General features: G+C 33.8%; 2 long non-coding RNA genes across 3 annotated transcripts; one reads left to right on the forward strand and one right to left on the reverse strand.

Moving 5' to 3' along the window:
- The first annotated feature begins 3,633 nt into the window (after positions 1-3,633).
- On the forward strand, positions 3,634-4,934 carry LOC123204936. Its single transcript, XR_006499649.1, has 2 exons — positions 3,634-3,978; positions 4,845-4,934. It is a non-coding gene; the product is annotated as an uncharacterized LOC123204936 (long non-coding RNA).
- Positions 4,935-5,037: 103 nt separating this feature from the next.
- LOC123204935 lies at positions 5,038-14,027 on the reverse strand. 2 transcript variants are annotated; one of them, XR_006499647.1, is made up of 2 exons: positions 13,674-14,027; positions 5,038-5,687 (listed from the first exon to the last, which is right to left on the reverse strand). It is a non-coding gene; the product is annotated as an uncharacterized LOC123204935 (long non-coding RNA). The 2 variants fall into 2 exon arrangements; XR_006499648.1 differs by lacking the exon at positions 5,038-5,687 and adding an exon at positions 10,699-11,138.
- Positions 14,028-16,949: the final 2,922 nt, after the last annotated feature.

The following is a 16,949-nucleotide window of genomic DNA, read 5'->3' on the forward strand; positions in this document are numbered from 1 at the left end:
GTCAACTTCGAGTGTGGGAAGCACTCGACGTGTTCCCTAATAGCTTGCTAAAACTAGCACCTAAGAGAGAGATAGAGTTCAACATCGAGTTGGCCTCGAGAACAATACCAATATCGAAGGCATCTTATTGTATGACCCTAACAGAACTTCAAGAATTAAAGAAGCAACTACAGGAACTACTTGATAGTGGGTCTATTTGGTCGAGTCATTCACTATAAGGTGCACCAATCCTCTTTGTCAAAAAGAAGTATGGATTGATGCCCATGTGTACATATGGAAATACAAGTTGTTGGAAAGCGCTTTAAATCCTTTTTTCAATGATATATAGTTTATATGAATTAGAGACTATTTGGGCTATTAAATTATATGAAAGAGAAGGCTGCCCTACTAAATGAATAGTTCTGTAAACAGTATTTCACAGTTTTTGGGAAAGAAAGAAAAGGAGAAAAAAGAAAGGAAGAAAGAAAGAAAGGAAAGGAAAGGAAAGAAAGGAGAGATAAAGAAAAACAAGAAAAGGAATTTGGGGCTCAAGATTTAGGGGTCATCCCAAGAGTATAGTTGGTGAGTTATGAATAGATTTAGATAGAAGTAATATTAGTAAGATATAAAGCACGCATGCATGCTCTGAATTATGAGGGGGCACTTTACACTACACTGCCTACAGTAGGGTACGTCCGCAGTAAGACATAGACCCCTGGTAGGGTCCGCTTGCAATAGAACATACTCATAGTAGAGCTCAATTCAGATTCAAAATGGTGTAGTAAGAGAAAGGAAAAGAGCTCAAGCTTAGAAAGATGCAAAATCCCTATAGTTAGCTTCTATAAAGTATCAAATAGACACCAGATGGGATAAAGTATGACCCAAATAGTAAAGAATGAACCAGATTATCCCCTCAATTTCTTATGGAGATTATGATGTAGGGTTGAGTCCCAAGAGGGAGTTAGAACAGGAAATGAGATAGTTTACTTAATTATTTCCCCTTACTGAGTGTTCTTATCTCTCACTTCCTTTTCTTTCATGATTGCAGATACAATGATCGTGGTAGCTATGAGGTAGGGTCAGGTTAGCGAAGATAGATCCGACTGAAGTAGGTTATCTCTGGTTCATATTATATGCATACAGTTGCGTGTTCTAATTGACTTTTGACCTTTTTGAGATAATTGTATAGTTGTATAAGATTACTCCATATTTTCAGATACTTTTTTATGAGTTTTTATATGAGTATATACATCTTTTGTTTGCTTCCAGATTTTTAATTTTCTTAGAATAATTTCTAAACACTTTTAGTGATGCGCTCATTTTAAAGTATTTCAAAGAAAAAAATAGACGTTCCAGATATTAATTCGTAATATTTCTCCTTCAGTGGGTAATACTTTGTGGGGAGGGATGTTACAATCAGTTGAAACAGTGAGAGGATGAATCCCTTCTCCCTCACTGTATGAGACTTTATGAGGATTATCTAATGTTGGTACCTTTTGACTCTTTGTTATTATTTGATGTTTATTCTTAATGTTGCTATCTTAGTTTAACATGTATAGCCATGCACTATTCAATCTATGGAATATGACTAGAAAAGCAATTAAGTTTAAATTGAAAATTTCGAGTAGAAGAGGAAGACTTATATATTACGTGTGTTCATTGACCGGTCGATCATATCACTTACATTGGAGAATGGACTTGATCATAGATACATAAAAAAATAATGCAATGATAAATAAGCGATTAAATGAAGCTAATGTTATCGAGTAAGTCTGAGATGTTGCGAGCTTAATGCTTTATTATATTTTTATTCGGGTTGAAGCAACTATACTATTCCTAGTAGATGCATAGTATTTAACTCTTACGTGTAGGTTGTTCGTGAGGTAGCACAATACATTTGTAAGTATGAAATGTATTGTTGTATGAGATTTCTATGGATAAGTATTTGGTTTGGGTCTTCCATCATGTATGAGTGGGAGATATTGGGTTTAGGTTCACCTATAACAGGTTGACTTGACTCAGTTTCATTAAAACTACCAAAAGGTAGTTACATGGTAGTTGGGTGGCAGTTGTGCTAATATATGTATGTCCAAAACTGCACCTAACAAGTGTGGAGAATGTAATTTTTTTTTTCCAAAGGAACAAAATCTTTTTCCTCTCCTAGAACCAAGAAAAAAAGTACAGAAATATAAAGGTCATGTCTCCCAAGGATTGCTTTACTCGAGCACATGGGGTTATGGAAATTGACTCACGTCAAACACCTCGTGTAGTATTTGAATCAATAACGTGAATAGAATCTGGGTATGCATTTCACAAAATGTTAATTTTGACATGTTTAATTGTTTCCCATATATAATGACCGATTGCGCAAATGTCTCTTAAGTCTTGGTTACTAGATGTTCATAAATCAAAAGCTAATGAAATAACTCAATTGGATTGATTGTGTTCATTTGTTTATAATTCTAACAGCATCAAGTTTTAAAGTATTTCTAGGAATTCTTTTAAAAATAGATTGTATAATACTTTTGCATAAATCATTCTAAAATGGTATCATCACCAAATGGAAAAAGTTAATCGATTATGACAATACACTTTGTCCATAGTCTCTTATGTTTTTGTTGATTATATGTAAAGTTAGAAAATCTTGTCCATTTACGGTATTGAATAGATTAGTAGATGATTCCAATGTTCGCTTTGTGAAAGAAATTTGTTGTTGCTTTTATAAGTGATGTTAAATTTTTTTACAATGCTCGTTTGTTTGCCTATGGACATGCTTAGTATCAATTCAACTCGCATATGCTAAACTAGAACCACAATATTTGCATGTTTCCTGTCAAACCATTTTACCATCAACTATTTCTTATGTTTGATTGAAATGTCCTAAATTATAGACTTTCTACTTTTCTTGTCTTGTGGTGGCAGAGACAATTGTCATTGTAGTTCTTTATTTGGTGATTCATCAACTTATGAATTTTCTTCATTATCAAAATAATCAAAATAATTAAATTCATTTGAATTTAGATTCATTTTGAAATAAATTTGATGAAAGAAATATAACTAACTAAATTGAATAAATATTAAAATGAAATAAAAAAATAATTGAGAATTAAGAGACATTATCTGAGCTTGAGAGTCGGAAGAGTAAAGAGATAATTGAAGATAATGAAGTGTGATATGAAGATTTGAGAAAAATTAGTGTGATATTATAAGAAAAATTAAAAATAAAATTAAAAAAACAAAACTATGTTTATTTACTTTGATCATGAATGTGTATATATATGATGTGTATCATTATGTGATTGAGTAAATTTAAATTAAAATAAAATAATAATTAATCACATAATGATATACATAAATATATACTCAAAGTAAAAACACATAGCATTGTTCAAATTAAATAGCCCTTATACAAAGACTGTTTTATTATTGGAGAATAGCGACTGTAAAATTACTGCTTTTCATTCTATGTTTTTTATATTAAAATAAACCAGTCTTGTTGGATCGAGCCCAAACCTTTCTGTGAGACCTCGACACAGTCAACCGTGTTTACGGATCCTATCCAAATGAGATGAGTTAGTGTGGTATTTATAAGAAAAATTAAAATAGCCGTTATACAAAGATTGCTTTATTGTTGGAGAATAGCAGCGACAAAATGACTACTCTTCATTCAATGTTTTTTAAATTAATAAGCTAACCTTATTGGATCGACCTCAAATATTTCCATCAGGCCTCAATACAGTAAACCATTTTTGCGGACATTGTCCAAATGAGATGAGTCAACACAAACTAGAGATAATTGAAGATAATGAGGGGTGATAAAAAGGTTGAGGAAAATTATGGTAAGAGAAATTGAAATCGTGTCCAATAGAAACGCTGAAAGTTTGAAGTTTGTTTGCAGTTATGTCGGCAAGATTCTACCTCGTTCAACTGACGGCCATCTCCGTTACGGTGGCGGTCTCACTAGAGTCTTTTCCGTTGAGTGTTTGGTATCTTTTGCTGGTAGGTTGAATTTCTACTCTTATGTGCGATGTTGAGTATTTTTTTTTTTTCAAATTTAGGAATCGGTTTTAAAAAATGACCTAAGTTTATAGAGGTTATGGTGAAACTGGGAGAGTTTTGTGGGCACTTCGTGAGGTGTCAACTGCCAAACGGAGATTTAGAGACGTTGATTTCGATCAAGTCCGACGATGATTTTTCTAATCTTATCGGAGAATATGATCGCGCTGCTCCTAGTTCAAAAATCAGACCAATTTTATCGCCTCCACCATCGCTCAAACAGATTTCACCTTCTCGGAATGTAAATTTTCCATCACCTAAACCGCCGCCGTTGATCGTCTTTCTCGTTCTCAGCCTTCTTCGCCACGGTTTGGATGTGTCATCGGTTCTCGGCCTTCTTCTCCGACGCGTGGATATTCTGCCTACCGCAAAGTGTCTCATTATGCCATACATGCCCCAGTAAACCGTAGGCATTTGTATTGCCTCTCACAATTTTCGGATTTGACATTGAGACAAAGAAAGCCCTAATTTAGAAGGCCTATGCTACTGGTACATGATCATAAACAAAGAGTCAGATAAAATTAAAACAATTAAATTATAATCAGAAAACAAATTCGATGCAAGTTCTGCTGGACTCTATTAGTGTGATTTTAATTTAAAATGGTAAATTTGTGAAAGGGAGTTGTTTTCCGTATTGTTGTCGTTACTGGCCTTCAGTTTCAGGGTAAAATTTTCAGACTTGTGTTAGGAATTCCCGTTAGTTTGACACGTGTCGTTTCCTCGGCTGGGGCTTTGGTGCCAACACTTACTATTAAGTGCAAGTATATCTCATTGGTAAAATTTATTTGATTCTTTAATTATTTTTGCAGGTCAATGAAGAAGAGGTCGAGGTCATGTAATAGGTGTTAATGCTTAGGGTATTTTGGGTGTGAAACTGTTGAAGAACTGAAAATCATGCGTTGCTTTTGAACTTTCTTAATAGGATCCAAACAGGGTTGAAATTGACGGTTGAAGAACGAATAGACATTAAATAAAAGTCCTCGACCATCCAGGAAGAAAGCAGAAAAACAACAATCTTAACTTAAACAGAAAATAAAAAAAAACTATTATACAAGAGACAAGCATCACTATTTGCTGAACACTGGCAAGTTTGCTTGTTGGCTGCAAATAACAACAGAGTCTCCTTCTAAATAAAGAGAAATAATTTGTTAAATTTCGAAAATTTAATTATACTCCAAGCATTAGGTGTTGGAAGCGATGAGGCACTAATATTTTTATCGACCAACAGGAGAAGGGCTGGAAGGGAAGGGTCAAGAGCCCTAACACGATGGAGTCTTCAAAATGAATTGTCAAAATTAAAGCTTGTGGCTCAGAAATGTATTAGCTAGCGGAAATTGACCAGTCCTTCCCAGAAGGAAATTTCTTTCATCCTTTGACCAGAGTAATCAGTGTAAATGGTGGCAAGTTCCATAAATTTCCTACGTTTATTCCGGGGAAGGTTGGCTCCGCCAGTGGACAATATCTCCAGAGATTAAAACGAACAATTAGCTTAACGACAAGAGCCCTCTCTTCCACGGCTATTCTTCTTTCTTTTTTCTTTTAAATAATCTAATCTCTCAAATTTGTCTTTAGCATTTCTTCTTCCTATCCATTAAAGTACACCCAAGTAACAGCTTACATATGTCAAAAGTTTGGCAAAATTGCAGCTGAAGCTTCAACAAACAAACAGGGAAAACTGTAAGAATGGGTGCATGATATTTGATGCCACAACATAACAATATGCCTAAGCATGGGCACATAAAATTCGATGCCACAACATAACAATATTTAAAAATTTAAAACAAAGAAAAAAGAGGAATAATGTGTTGCAGAATAAACTGAATGAAGGGATGCAAAAGTTTATGACAGTGGCGTTTGAATAACTAATAGAGTAATACGACATCATCGATGGGTTAAATGAGTCAATAAGTCATGAGGTGTCGTTTATGGATTGGTAAATACGATGTAATAGCATTTACCCATGTAAATAAAATGGGAACCATGTAATACAAACAGTGCTTAAGCTGGAAAAATGAAAAACGTGTGACTGTCTTTACTTCCAGAATTCTTTGCATCTTTTTATTCTTTTGTGTGTGTTTTTCTGCATCAGTGTGAATTAGATTGAGTTGTATCATTGGTATCAGAGCATTGCTCTTGGCAATGGCTGATGGTACAAGAATACAGGAGAAGTGACGGGAATTTAGCCAAATGGTTACGAGTTTAGTTTCTGAATCTGAGAAGCGACAACAGGAATTCGTGAAAGAATCAATAGATCAGATTAGGAAATTAATAGGCAGACTGAGCCTTCAGCAAACGGAAGTTATTACACAATCACAGTTGGCTACAAAAAAAGGTGAAGAAGGTAGCTCTAAGGGAGCTTCGGAAACGCGATCATTTTGGGAGAATATAACACATTTGGATTTTCCGTGTTTCAACTACGATCATTTTGACAGCTGGATTACCAAATGAATATTACTTCCATGTGGATGGTACTTCGAATGAGGTACTTCGAATGAGGATCGAGTGAAGGTAAACAACATTACATTTAAAGGAGCACGCCATTCAGTGGCACCAAGGATTTATGAAATCCAGAATTGATATGATGATAAATTGGAAGGAGTATGCAACTGCCATGCGTACTAGGTTTGGAAACTATGTCTATGATGATCCATTGGTTGATCTAAGGAATTTAAGGCAGGTTAGATCCTTGCAACAATATCTGGATGAATTCGACGAGTTATATCCTAGAGCTGGAATCAGAGAAGATCAGGTATTAAGTTTCTTTTTGTCTAGTTTAGTAGTTGCTCTACAAATGCCAGTAAGAATGTTTCGACCGAAGACATTGTCGGAAGCCTATGCGTTAGCCAAGCTATAAGAGATAACGATGGCGGCTATTAAGGATCAGTCAAAACCAGTGAATCGCACTCCTTATGTACCATCTGCACCTAAAGCTTCTTCATATCACTATAGTGTTACTACATATCCGCAGAAACCATTCATTAATGTTGGATTGCTACCTACACCTAATCTACCTCTGACAATTAATTCAACTAATCCTATTGTTAATAATAAGGTTGGTCCTAATAGAAATTTTGATGAGAAAAGAGCTAAGGGTATTTGCTTTTGGTGTGATGAAAAATACACTCCTGGACATAAATGTAAGAGAAAGCATGCTATTATGTTGCATCTGAATGACCTTGTAAAGGAGGATTCTAATGAATTGAATGAACCAAAAGTTATGGCCGAAAAGCAAGGTCTAATACAACTCTTACTACAAGCCTTGCAAGGCATCGGTGGCTGGAGAACCATGTGAGTTAGGGGAACATATGGTAAGTGGTTGTTATACATCTTTATTGACTCTAGTAGTACACATAATTTTGTGAATGAGTAACTGGCATGTAAGGTGGGATGTACTTTGAGAAAGGTGAATAGAGTAAGAGTAGTGGTTGCCAATAGAGAAGAGCTGAGGTGTGTTGATTTGTGTGAAGGATTAGAATTAAAAATTCAAGATCAGGTGTTTTGGGTCAATGCTTATACATTACCCTTGAATAGTTATGACATTATTTTGGGAGCTCAATGGCTAGCAAACCTAGGAGATATTGTCTAGAATTTTATAAAACTCACCTTGAGTTTTTGGTTGAGGAATAAACAATATCATTTACAAGGTGAAAGGGAGGTTATGTTTAGTATGATTAGAAGTGACAGATTGAATAAACTGCTACTGAAGCACCAACAGCTTGCTGTTATACAATTGATATGGGTGACAATAGTAGAGGCTAAAGGTCAAGTGTATGAGCTGCAAGTTAGTCAGGATGAAACAGTCTCTGAATGGCTGGAGTTGCAATTGTTGTTAGACAAGTATGGATGTGTTTTTGCAGAACCAAAAGGACTTTCTCCAAAAAGACTACAGGACCATCGGATTACCCTTAAGGAAGGTTCTCAACTTGTGAATTTAAGGCCTTATCGTTATGGGGGAATGCAGAAGGATATTATAGAGAAAATAGTGAAAGAAATGTTAGACTCTAGGGTTATTCGAGACAGTAACAGTCAATATGCAAACCCTGTGGTTCTTGTGAAGAAAAATGATGGTTCATGGAAGATGTGTATAGATTAAAGGGCTTTAAATCAATCCACTGTGAAAGATAGGTTTCCTATCCCATTGATTGAAGAATTGCATGATAAGTTGAGTGGTGCAGTGGTTTTCTTAAAGGTGGATTTGAGATCTAGTTATTGGCAAATCTGTATGCATTCATCTTCTATCGGAAAGACTGCCTTCAAAACCCAGGAAGGCCATTATGAGTTTTTGGTAATGCCTTTTGGCCTTACCAATGCTCCATCAACCTTTCACACATCATGAATCATGTCTTTAGGCCTCATCTTCGCAAGTTTATTCTTGTCTTTTTTATGACATTTTGGTATACAGTTGCAGCAAAGATGAGCATCTACACCACTTGGAGATTGTATTATAGCTTCTAAAAGCTAATAATCTTTATGCCAAACACAACAAATGTGTCTTTGGGGCTACTCAAGTAGACTACTTGGGTTATGTAATCATTGCAGAGGGCGTGCACATTGATCTACCAAGGTTTAAGCCATTCAGGATTAGCCTGTACCTCAGAATTTGAAGCAGCTTCGAGGGTTTCTCGGGCTCTCTGGTTATTATAGATGGTTCATCAAGGGTTATGAAACTCTTGCTAAACCCATCACTGACCTTCTTAAGAAGGATTCATTCACTTGGTCTGAAGATGCTCAAGCTACGTTTGAAAAGCTTAAATTCTACCTTAGCAATACTCCTATTTTGGCTTTTCCAGACATGTCAAAAGAATTCCTTATTGAGACTGATGCTTCCAATGAAGGAGTGGGAGCTGTGCTTATACAAGACGGCCATCTAATCACCTATATAAGTATGATATTGTCATCAAGGAATCAACTGCTTTTGGCTTATGAAAAGGAGATGTTGGTGATTCTTTTTGTAATCAAGAAATGGGAACATTACCTTCGAAATCATCATTTTGTAATACGTACCAATAACCAGAGCCTTAAATACTTGTTGGAGCAGAAATTAACGACTCCTTCACAACAAGTTTGGGAAGCAAAACCGATGTAGTTTGATTACGAAATTAAATACAAGAAAGGCAAAGAGAATATAACAGTTGATGCCCTTTCTCGATGTTGTACTAGGGAGCTTCAAAATATTACTTATGTGTTGGTACCTATTAAACTTATGACAAAGATTGTAGTTGGTTGGCACAATGACCCTTCTTTGAAAGCGATTAGTGATGCCAAGAAAGTAAATCCTATAGCTTTTAGCAAATATGATTGGAGTAATGGCCACTTACGCAGGAAATGAAGGCTAGTGGTGGCTAATCAAGCTGATTTATAGTAGTAACTCTTGTTGTCGTTCCATGATTTGTCGATGGGAGGACATTCGGGAGTAAAAGCTACTGTAAAAAAATTGGATGTTGTAGTTTATTAGAAAGACATGCGGAGAAGTGTATGTAATTATATCAATGGGTGTACCATCTACCAATAATTTAAACTAGAAAATATTGGTTCACCAGGCTTGTTACAGCCTTTGCCTATTCTGAAAGGCGTTTTTTAGCATCTGACTATGGATTTTGTGGAAGGGCTACCCAAGTCACAAGAAAGATCCGTTATCTTGGTGGTCATTGACAGGTTTACCAAATACGGCCATTTCATGGGCTTGGTGCACCCATTCTCAGTTCAAACTGTCGCTCAGTTTTTTTTAGACTATGTATATAAATTGCATGGTAATCCACTTACAATTACAAGTGATCGAGGGTCTATTTTCTTGAGCAGATTCTGGTAGGAGCTCTTCAAGCTACAAGGCGTTCAATTGCAGTATTCGACAACGTATCACCCTCAGATCGATAGCCAAATTGAGATGGTCAATCAATGCTTGGAAGGTTACTTGAGATGCATGGTAGGGGACCTTCCCCATACTTGGTTCCATTGGCTATCATTGGCTGAGTTTTGGTATAATACCAACCACCATTCTGTTATCAACATGTCACCATTCGAAGCTTTATATGGATACCCTACCCCTCTTCATATTCCATATTTTTCAAAAGACTCTCCGGTGGCTGAGGTTGATACCATGTTGTAACTACGGGAGGCCACCGTTAACATTCTTCAGAAGAATCTACAGAGGCTCAACATTGTATAAAGGCTATGGCTGATAAGGGTAGGACTGACAGGTAATACAAAGTGGGTGATATGGTATATGTTAAATCACAACCCTATAGGCAGGTGACCATGCATCGTGGCAACCAAAAGCTTCATCCTAAATATTTTGGTCTATTTGCTGTAATTGATGTTATAAGACCAGTTGCGTATCGCCTCCAGCTTCCTTCAGATTCCTTAATCCACAATGTGTTTCATGTATCTCAACTTCGTCTTGCCTATGCTCGCGTTCAAGCATCTCCTACATTGCCTCCCCAGTGCCAGCAAGGTCTTCGTTTTCCTTATTCGATCTTTGATCAGAAGCTTGTTCATCGGGGTGATATGGCTGCAGCTAAGCTTTTAATACAATGGCAAAGAGAACTGAAAGAGACTGCGACATGGGAATTTGCTGATGATCTTCGTCAGCATTTTCCAAGCTTTCTTGAGGGCTCGAAAACTAGGGAGGGGGGGTACTGTTGCAGAATAAACTGAATGAAGGGATGCAAAACTTTGTGACAGTGGCATTTGAATAACTAATAGAGTAATACAACGTCGTCGATGGGTTAAATGAGTCAATAAGTCATGAGGTGTCGTTTATGGATTTGTAAATACGATGTCGTAGCATTTACCCATGTAAATAAAGTGGGAACCATGTAATACAAACAGTGATTAAGCTAGAAAAATGAAAAACGTGTAACTGTTTTTCCTTCCAGAATTCTTTGTATCTTCTTCTTCTTTTGTGTGTGTGTTTCTGCATCAGTGTGAATTAGATTGAGTTGAATCATAATGCAACATCTTTAAGCAGTTTCTTATTCAAACTCTTCACCCTCAAATTCATCTCTGTAGTCAGCTTCATCATCAAAGTCTTCATTATCATTATCAACGGTAGATTTCCCAATCACAATGAGGTTGCTTTTAGTTTTCCTAATTTCATTGCACTGCTAAAATTAATCATATTAAGGTTAACAAAGTAAATTAAAATGGAGAGAGATAGAAGATATAAAAGAATTGAATGGTAGAATAATAGGGCTAAACCATACGGTGGTATTAGCAATGTTTGTAATGTCAAACATAAGCCAAAGAATCCACATTAGAATTCTAGTTTATACTTGTTTTTTTTTTTGTGTAAGTTAATTCAAATTACGGTTTCACAACTGTGACAGAGATTCGAACCCAAGCCTTTTCCCTAAAAGTTTTAATGTTTCACCAGTTTTGCTAACACTTGATGTTAAATTCTAGTATATACATACATGTTGAGATTACTATATGTTGAGATATGTTGAGATATTGTTGAGATATTTGTATAGATAGTGAATCATAGAGAATCATATAGATTGTTTAAAATAAGAATGCTACAATATCCTTCCTAAACTTAGATAGGAGTAGTTAATAGTCTTTCTAAATTAGCTATCCTAACCTCCTATATAATTGTAATTCTATTGAATATGAAATATACAAAAAATTATATTTTTCAGAAGCTAAACATGCAGTTAATGTCCAAAAGACAACTTCAGAGAATTTGAAGAATTGATTATTACATAGACAACATCTTTGTCCAAAAAGAGAAAAATAGAAAGAGGTTTTGACTAGGGTTCAATTTTAATACTTCAAAAGAAGCATATATTACAAACTAAGATAAAATATTTAACGAATTCAAACAAATCTACAAGAAAAGGAAGATGCACTTCTAAATCGTATAGATACATCACTGTAAAAGTCAACTTAGATGTCTCTTTCTAAGTCAAAACCAACCAAAAAAACATTGTTTTAAAGGAAAAATCATAAAACAATTACAAGTTGCTTAACCATGGAGAGACCTAAAAGTTTGTCACATGGCCAATTCACAAATTTCAAACTAAGATGCATGGATGCGTTGGAAGGGGGAGTTTCCACGTTTCTAAAACGTTTCAAAAAACGCAAACACCCTGACAACTATACAAAACATGTTGGGGCCATTTAGGAAAATAACAAAAATTACGAAACACATTTCTATTAAAGAAATACATTTCTTTGAATAAAAAACCTAATCAATTTTCTCAAACCTAATCACTTCAATACTTATTTCTCAAAAACTCCACTTTTCACTTCGTCTTCACTTTTTTCAGAATTGAATCTAATCACAGAAAATTGTTGTCTCTTTTAGATATTATGGTCATCTATTTAGTGGTGTCTTAATAGTGGTCGTGTCATCATTGAAGATAATGAAACTCTCCCATTTGGACTCAGATTCAACCCTTATAGGTACTTCAACTATTGATTTTGTGTGTGTTTTTTGTTTTCTTTGATTTTCTGGTATGCTACTCGATATTTGCTAATGATTCTTGTTTCTTTCTATGCTGAAAACCACATCGATACCCCCAAATTTACTCAAAAAACATTCATCATAGTTAAAGGATATATGAACATCAACTCATATTCGTATGTTTAAAGTAATTCTTAGAGAGAATAACATGTTTTATTGTAAAAAAATTTGATTATTATGACGTTGTTTTTAAAAGCAATTAATTTATACTTCTATATAAAAAAAAAGTTAATGCAAAAATAATAATACAAAAATTAATATCTACAGATAAATCTTTACATTTTTAATATTTATAAATTTTTCATGTTTTCATTTCCTATATTTTTGATAAAAGTTGTTTCACCCTGTTCATTTCAGTGTATCCGTGTTACCTAGCTTCCAATTTTCAACATTTAAGGTCCTAATAAATTCCCTTTCTTAACTCCAATCAGTTCTTTAAATAGCCAACTAGGCTTATTGATATATGTGATGGCATGAAAACACCTATAGTTCAGCTAGTACTCAAAAAGCCTAAGAACTATGAGATTCTATTTTACCATCCACTGATAGCAATCTTAATTTTAATCTGACAAACATTTGATTCAAAGAAAACATTATTTGTTATTTGAAATTCTGAAGTATAACTTGCCTTGAAGTTTAATTATTTGTTCATATATCCAACTAAAATCCTCATTTTAATTCAGCTTCTTAATATTTCAAGGCATGTACAATCATCCACATCATTAACTGATGAAGAACAGCCAGTCCAACCTCCTAGCCCTTAGTTTGAAATGCCCAAGCATCAACTCAAAATAAAGACAAGCATTTGCTGAATAGCAACTTTGATTACAATAAAACAGCTCAATGTTAACTTAAACATCAAACAAAATCCTCCAGATTAATGGATTCTTTTTTTTTTTAAATACTATACCCCTTCTTAGAGGAAAACCGAAAAAAAAAAAAAGCCTAAAAGAAGATAACCGGTACAAACCACAGGCTTCACAAGCAAATTCATTTCTAATGACTAACCATCCACTACTGCAAATTAAACTAGAGCCTTATACTTGATAAGTTACACTCCTAGCATGTTTTAATCAATATGACGATGTGAAATAGATTATGAATAGCATTATTGATTGTTTAGAAATTAAGATGTGTTTTATTTAGATTCTGTAGAAAAAAAAAAAAAGGATACCCCGTCTTCGAATTCGGATTCTTCCAAGGCGGGAAGGAAACCTTCACTGTGACGTTGGGCGGCGAAGGTGTTGTCCTCTTCGACGATGTGTACTGCCTCATCTCATGAACGCCGGGAATTGTAACATATCTCTCTGACTCTATTCCACAATTTCTACACCCTTCCTCTGCCAGTGCCACTCTGCGCTTTAGGTTTACGATTGATCTTCGTCGACAATGGGTCTGATTGGGAATTACAATTTAGTTGGCCTAGACAAATGCAACATCACTTCGTTTTTATGGCTCTCCAGAAACCCAAACACTAACTAGAGCTAGATTCTCTCTTCTGACCTGCCATATTGATTGATGGATTCTCTATCATTTCTTTTTTTTGAAGTGATCCTCTATCCTTTCTGTATGACGTGGCAATTGGGTCAGGCCTGAGCCCAGGAATTTAAGCCCGGTCTAAAAGGTTTGATCTAATATTGTAGCACATAGGCTAGGCTCATGGGCATTTCGGGCTGGACTGTAAGTTTTAATATTAAGTTCATATATCGGTTCGATCTAATACTGTTTATAAAGTAAAAAAGTAGAGCAGAAGCCTTCATGGCTTATGTCCGCAGCTTCTGCTTGTTGCAATTATTTTTTTAATTTTTTTATTTTTAATATAAACTAATCAAAATTTGTTTTATTTCTAATTTTATTTATAAATCTCTTACTTTCAATTCTTTCATTATATTCTCAATTTTATTTTATCTCACTAACTTCTTTTATAAAACTGTCTGAATTTATAAATAATAATTTTTTATGTTCATAATTTCATTTTCATTTTAATTTTATTATTACAGAATATTATAAATAGATTCAATATCAAATGAATCCGATGTTAAATGAATTAAAAAATTTAGATATTGAAGACGAATAGATAAATAGTATGATAAATATATTTTATTTATATTTGTAATTATATAGTATATGAATTAATTTATTTGTACTATGTTATAAAATTATAATATTTTTTATTATGTAATCATAGTATTACTTTGTCATAAGTGAGAGATTATAAATAAAATGTTTGAAATACTCTCTTCGGTTTTAATAATTAAAAAATAATTTGTGTTTAAAAGTTTTAATTAAAATTTTAAAAAAATTGTTTAAATAGGTGGTCCGATTAAAGCCCGTGGGTTAACCCATTTAAAGCCTAACCTTACATATATAGAGCCGAGTCTTGGGCTTTTAAAAATCCATAGGCCGACCTAACCTATTGACATCTCTACTCTATCCTCTCGTTGTGATGTGATTCCAATTTAGAAGCTTAAGAATTAATTGATGTTTCTGTTGTGTAATGTTTGTTTTGGCTCTAGTCATCCATCTTAAAATGTTCTTTTCATGAAGAACTCGAGGTTAGATAATTATAATTTTGAATTGAAACTCTGATTTACCTTAACGATAATTACAATTTATAATTTAATTGCGTTTAAACGTTGAAGTCTAAATGACCATATAACTCCTACCCAACTTAAAAAAGAAAAAAAATTTTCTACAAATTAAGATAACTATACTTCAATGAAAAGAGGAATCCCTCACAAATATTTTCATATCAATTATATAGGAGGAAAATATTTTCAACTTCCAAACAGAGATGTCTCCAAAATTCACTATATTCCTTTTTTTTATTCATTTAAATTGAATTAGAAGTATATCTATAATAATTTTGAGACAACAGAAAATCATACTTCAACCAAATTTGAACATGTCTCTCCCACCAAAAAATCCTATCAATAGGAAGGAAAATACAAGAAAATGAGTGGACATAAACAAGAAAAACAATCAAACATATCTATAGTGATGTGGTAGATAATATACATATGAGACACTTGATTATCATGATTTTTTTACTATTCTATATTTATTTATTAATTTTTTAGGACAAGAATACCTAATTGCAATATGAAGAATATTTTAGAATAATTATATCTACGGACATTTAAGCTAAGTATTCTTTTATTGCATCAAATAAACTAATAATTATTTGTATCAATCAAATTTTATCAAATATAATAATAATTTATACTCAATAATTTTCTAAGTAATTTATTTTTGTCATAATTTTTAATTTTTAGTAATAAAAAATTCTCTAAACCAAACGTACACTAAAGGTCAAGATATATTCTCTAGGCTTAGATTTGATCAAAAACTTATGTTCAAGGGACTGTTTATCTATTCAATAAAACTATATACGCAAACAATGAGCACAAATTTGTGCACAAATGATGATATGTTATTATGTGATTGAGTGATTTTGAATTAAAGATAAAACAATACCCAATCACATAATAACAAGTTATTGTTTGTGCTCATTATTTGTGCATATAATGTCATTTAGTCGAATCTAGGGGTTTTGACTGACTTTGGGCAAATTTGACCAACATAGAATATTAGGCTTGGTCCACCCATGATGGGTTGATACAACCCATATCTACATAATGAGGGAATTATCTAAATTACCTTTGGGATGAGATTTGACCAAACTACCCTTGGTAGTTACTAGCTGTTAACTATAGTTAAAACTTTGAAATCCCAACAACCTCCCAAATAATAGTAACGCAGAAACAAAAGGGAAAAGGGTTGCTATTTCTTTAATCTTCCCAAAAAGCTCTTCTTCCATAAAAACATAAAATCTTGAGAGAAAAAGGGTAAATAGTGTTGTGGAAAATTTAGGAGGCTACGAAAGCTTCATTTTCAAAGAATCATCAATTAGGTAAGTCAGCAAACCTTGATCCTGGAAGTTTATTCCCTGTAATTGATTACTAGAATTGCTAACAATGGAGTCTATATTATTTAGTTGGCTTATGATTGTGATATATTGAGCTTAGTCCACCCATGATGGGTTGATGCGACCCATATCCATATAATAAAGGAATTATCTAAATTACCCTTGGGATGGGATTTGACCAAACTGCCTTTGGCAGTTACTAGTAGTTAACTATAGTTGGGATTTTGAAATCCCAACTGCCTCCCAAATAAAAGTAATGAAAAAACAAAAGGGAAAAGGGCTACGTATTTCTTTAATCTTCCCAAAAAACTCTTCTTCCATATAAACTTAGAATCCAAAGAGAAAGAGGACAAATAGTGTTGTGGAAAATTTAAGAGGCTATGAAAGCTTTATCTACAAAGAATCATCAATCAAGTAACTCAACAAACCTTGATCCTGGAAATTTATTCCCTATAATTGATTATTGGAATTGCTAACAAAGAATATATCTTTAAAGAATTTTTCTTTACTAATTAATAAAAA

The sequence above is a fragment of the Mangifera indica genome, chromosome 20, assembly GCF_011075055.1.
Source record: "Mangifera indica cultivar Alphonso chromosome 20, CATAS_Mindica_2.1, whole genome shotgun sequence".
Taxonomy (NCBI): Eukaryota; Viridiplantae; Streptophyta; class Magnoliopsida; order Sapindales; family Anacardiaceae; genus Mangifera; species Mangifera indica.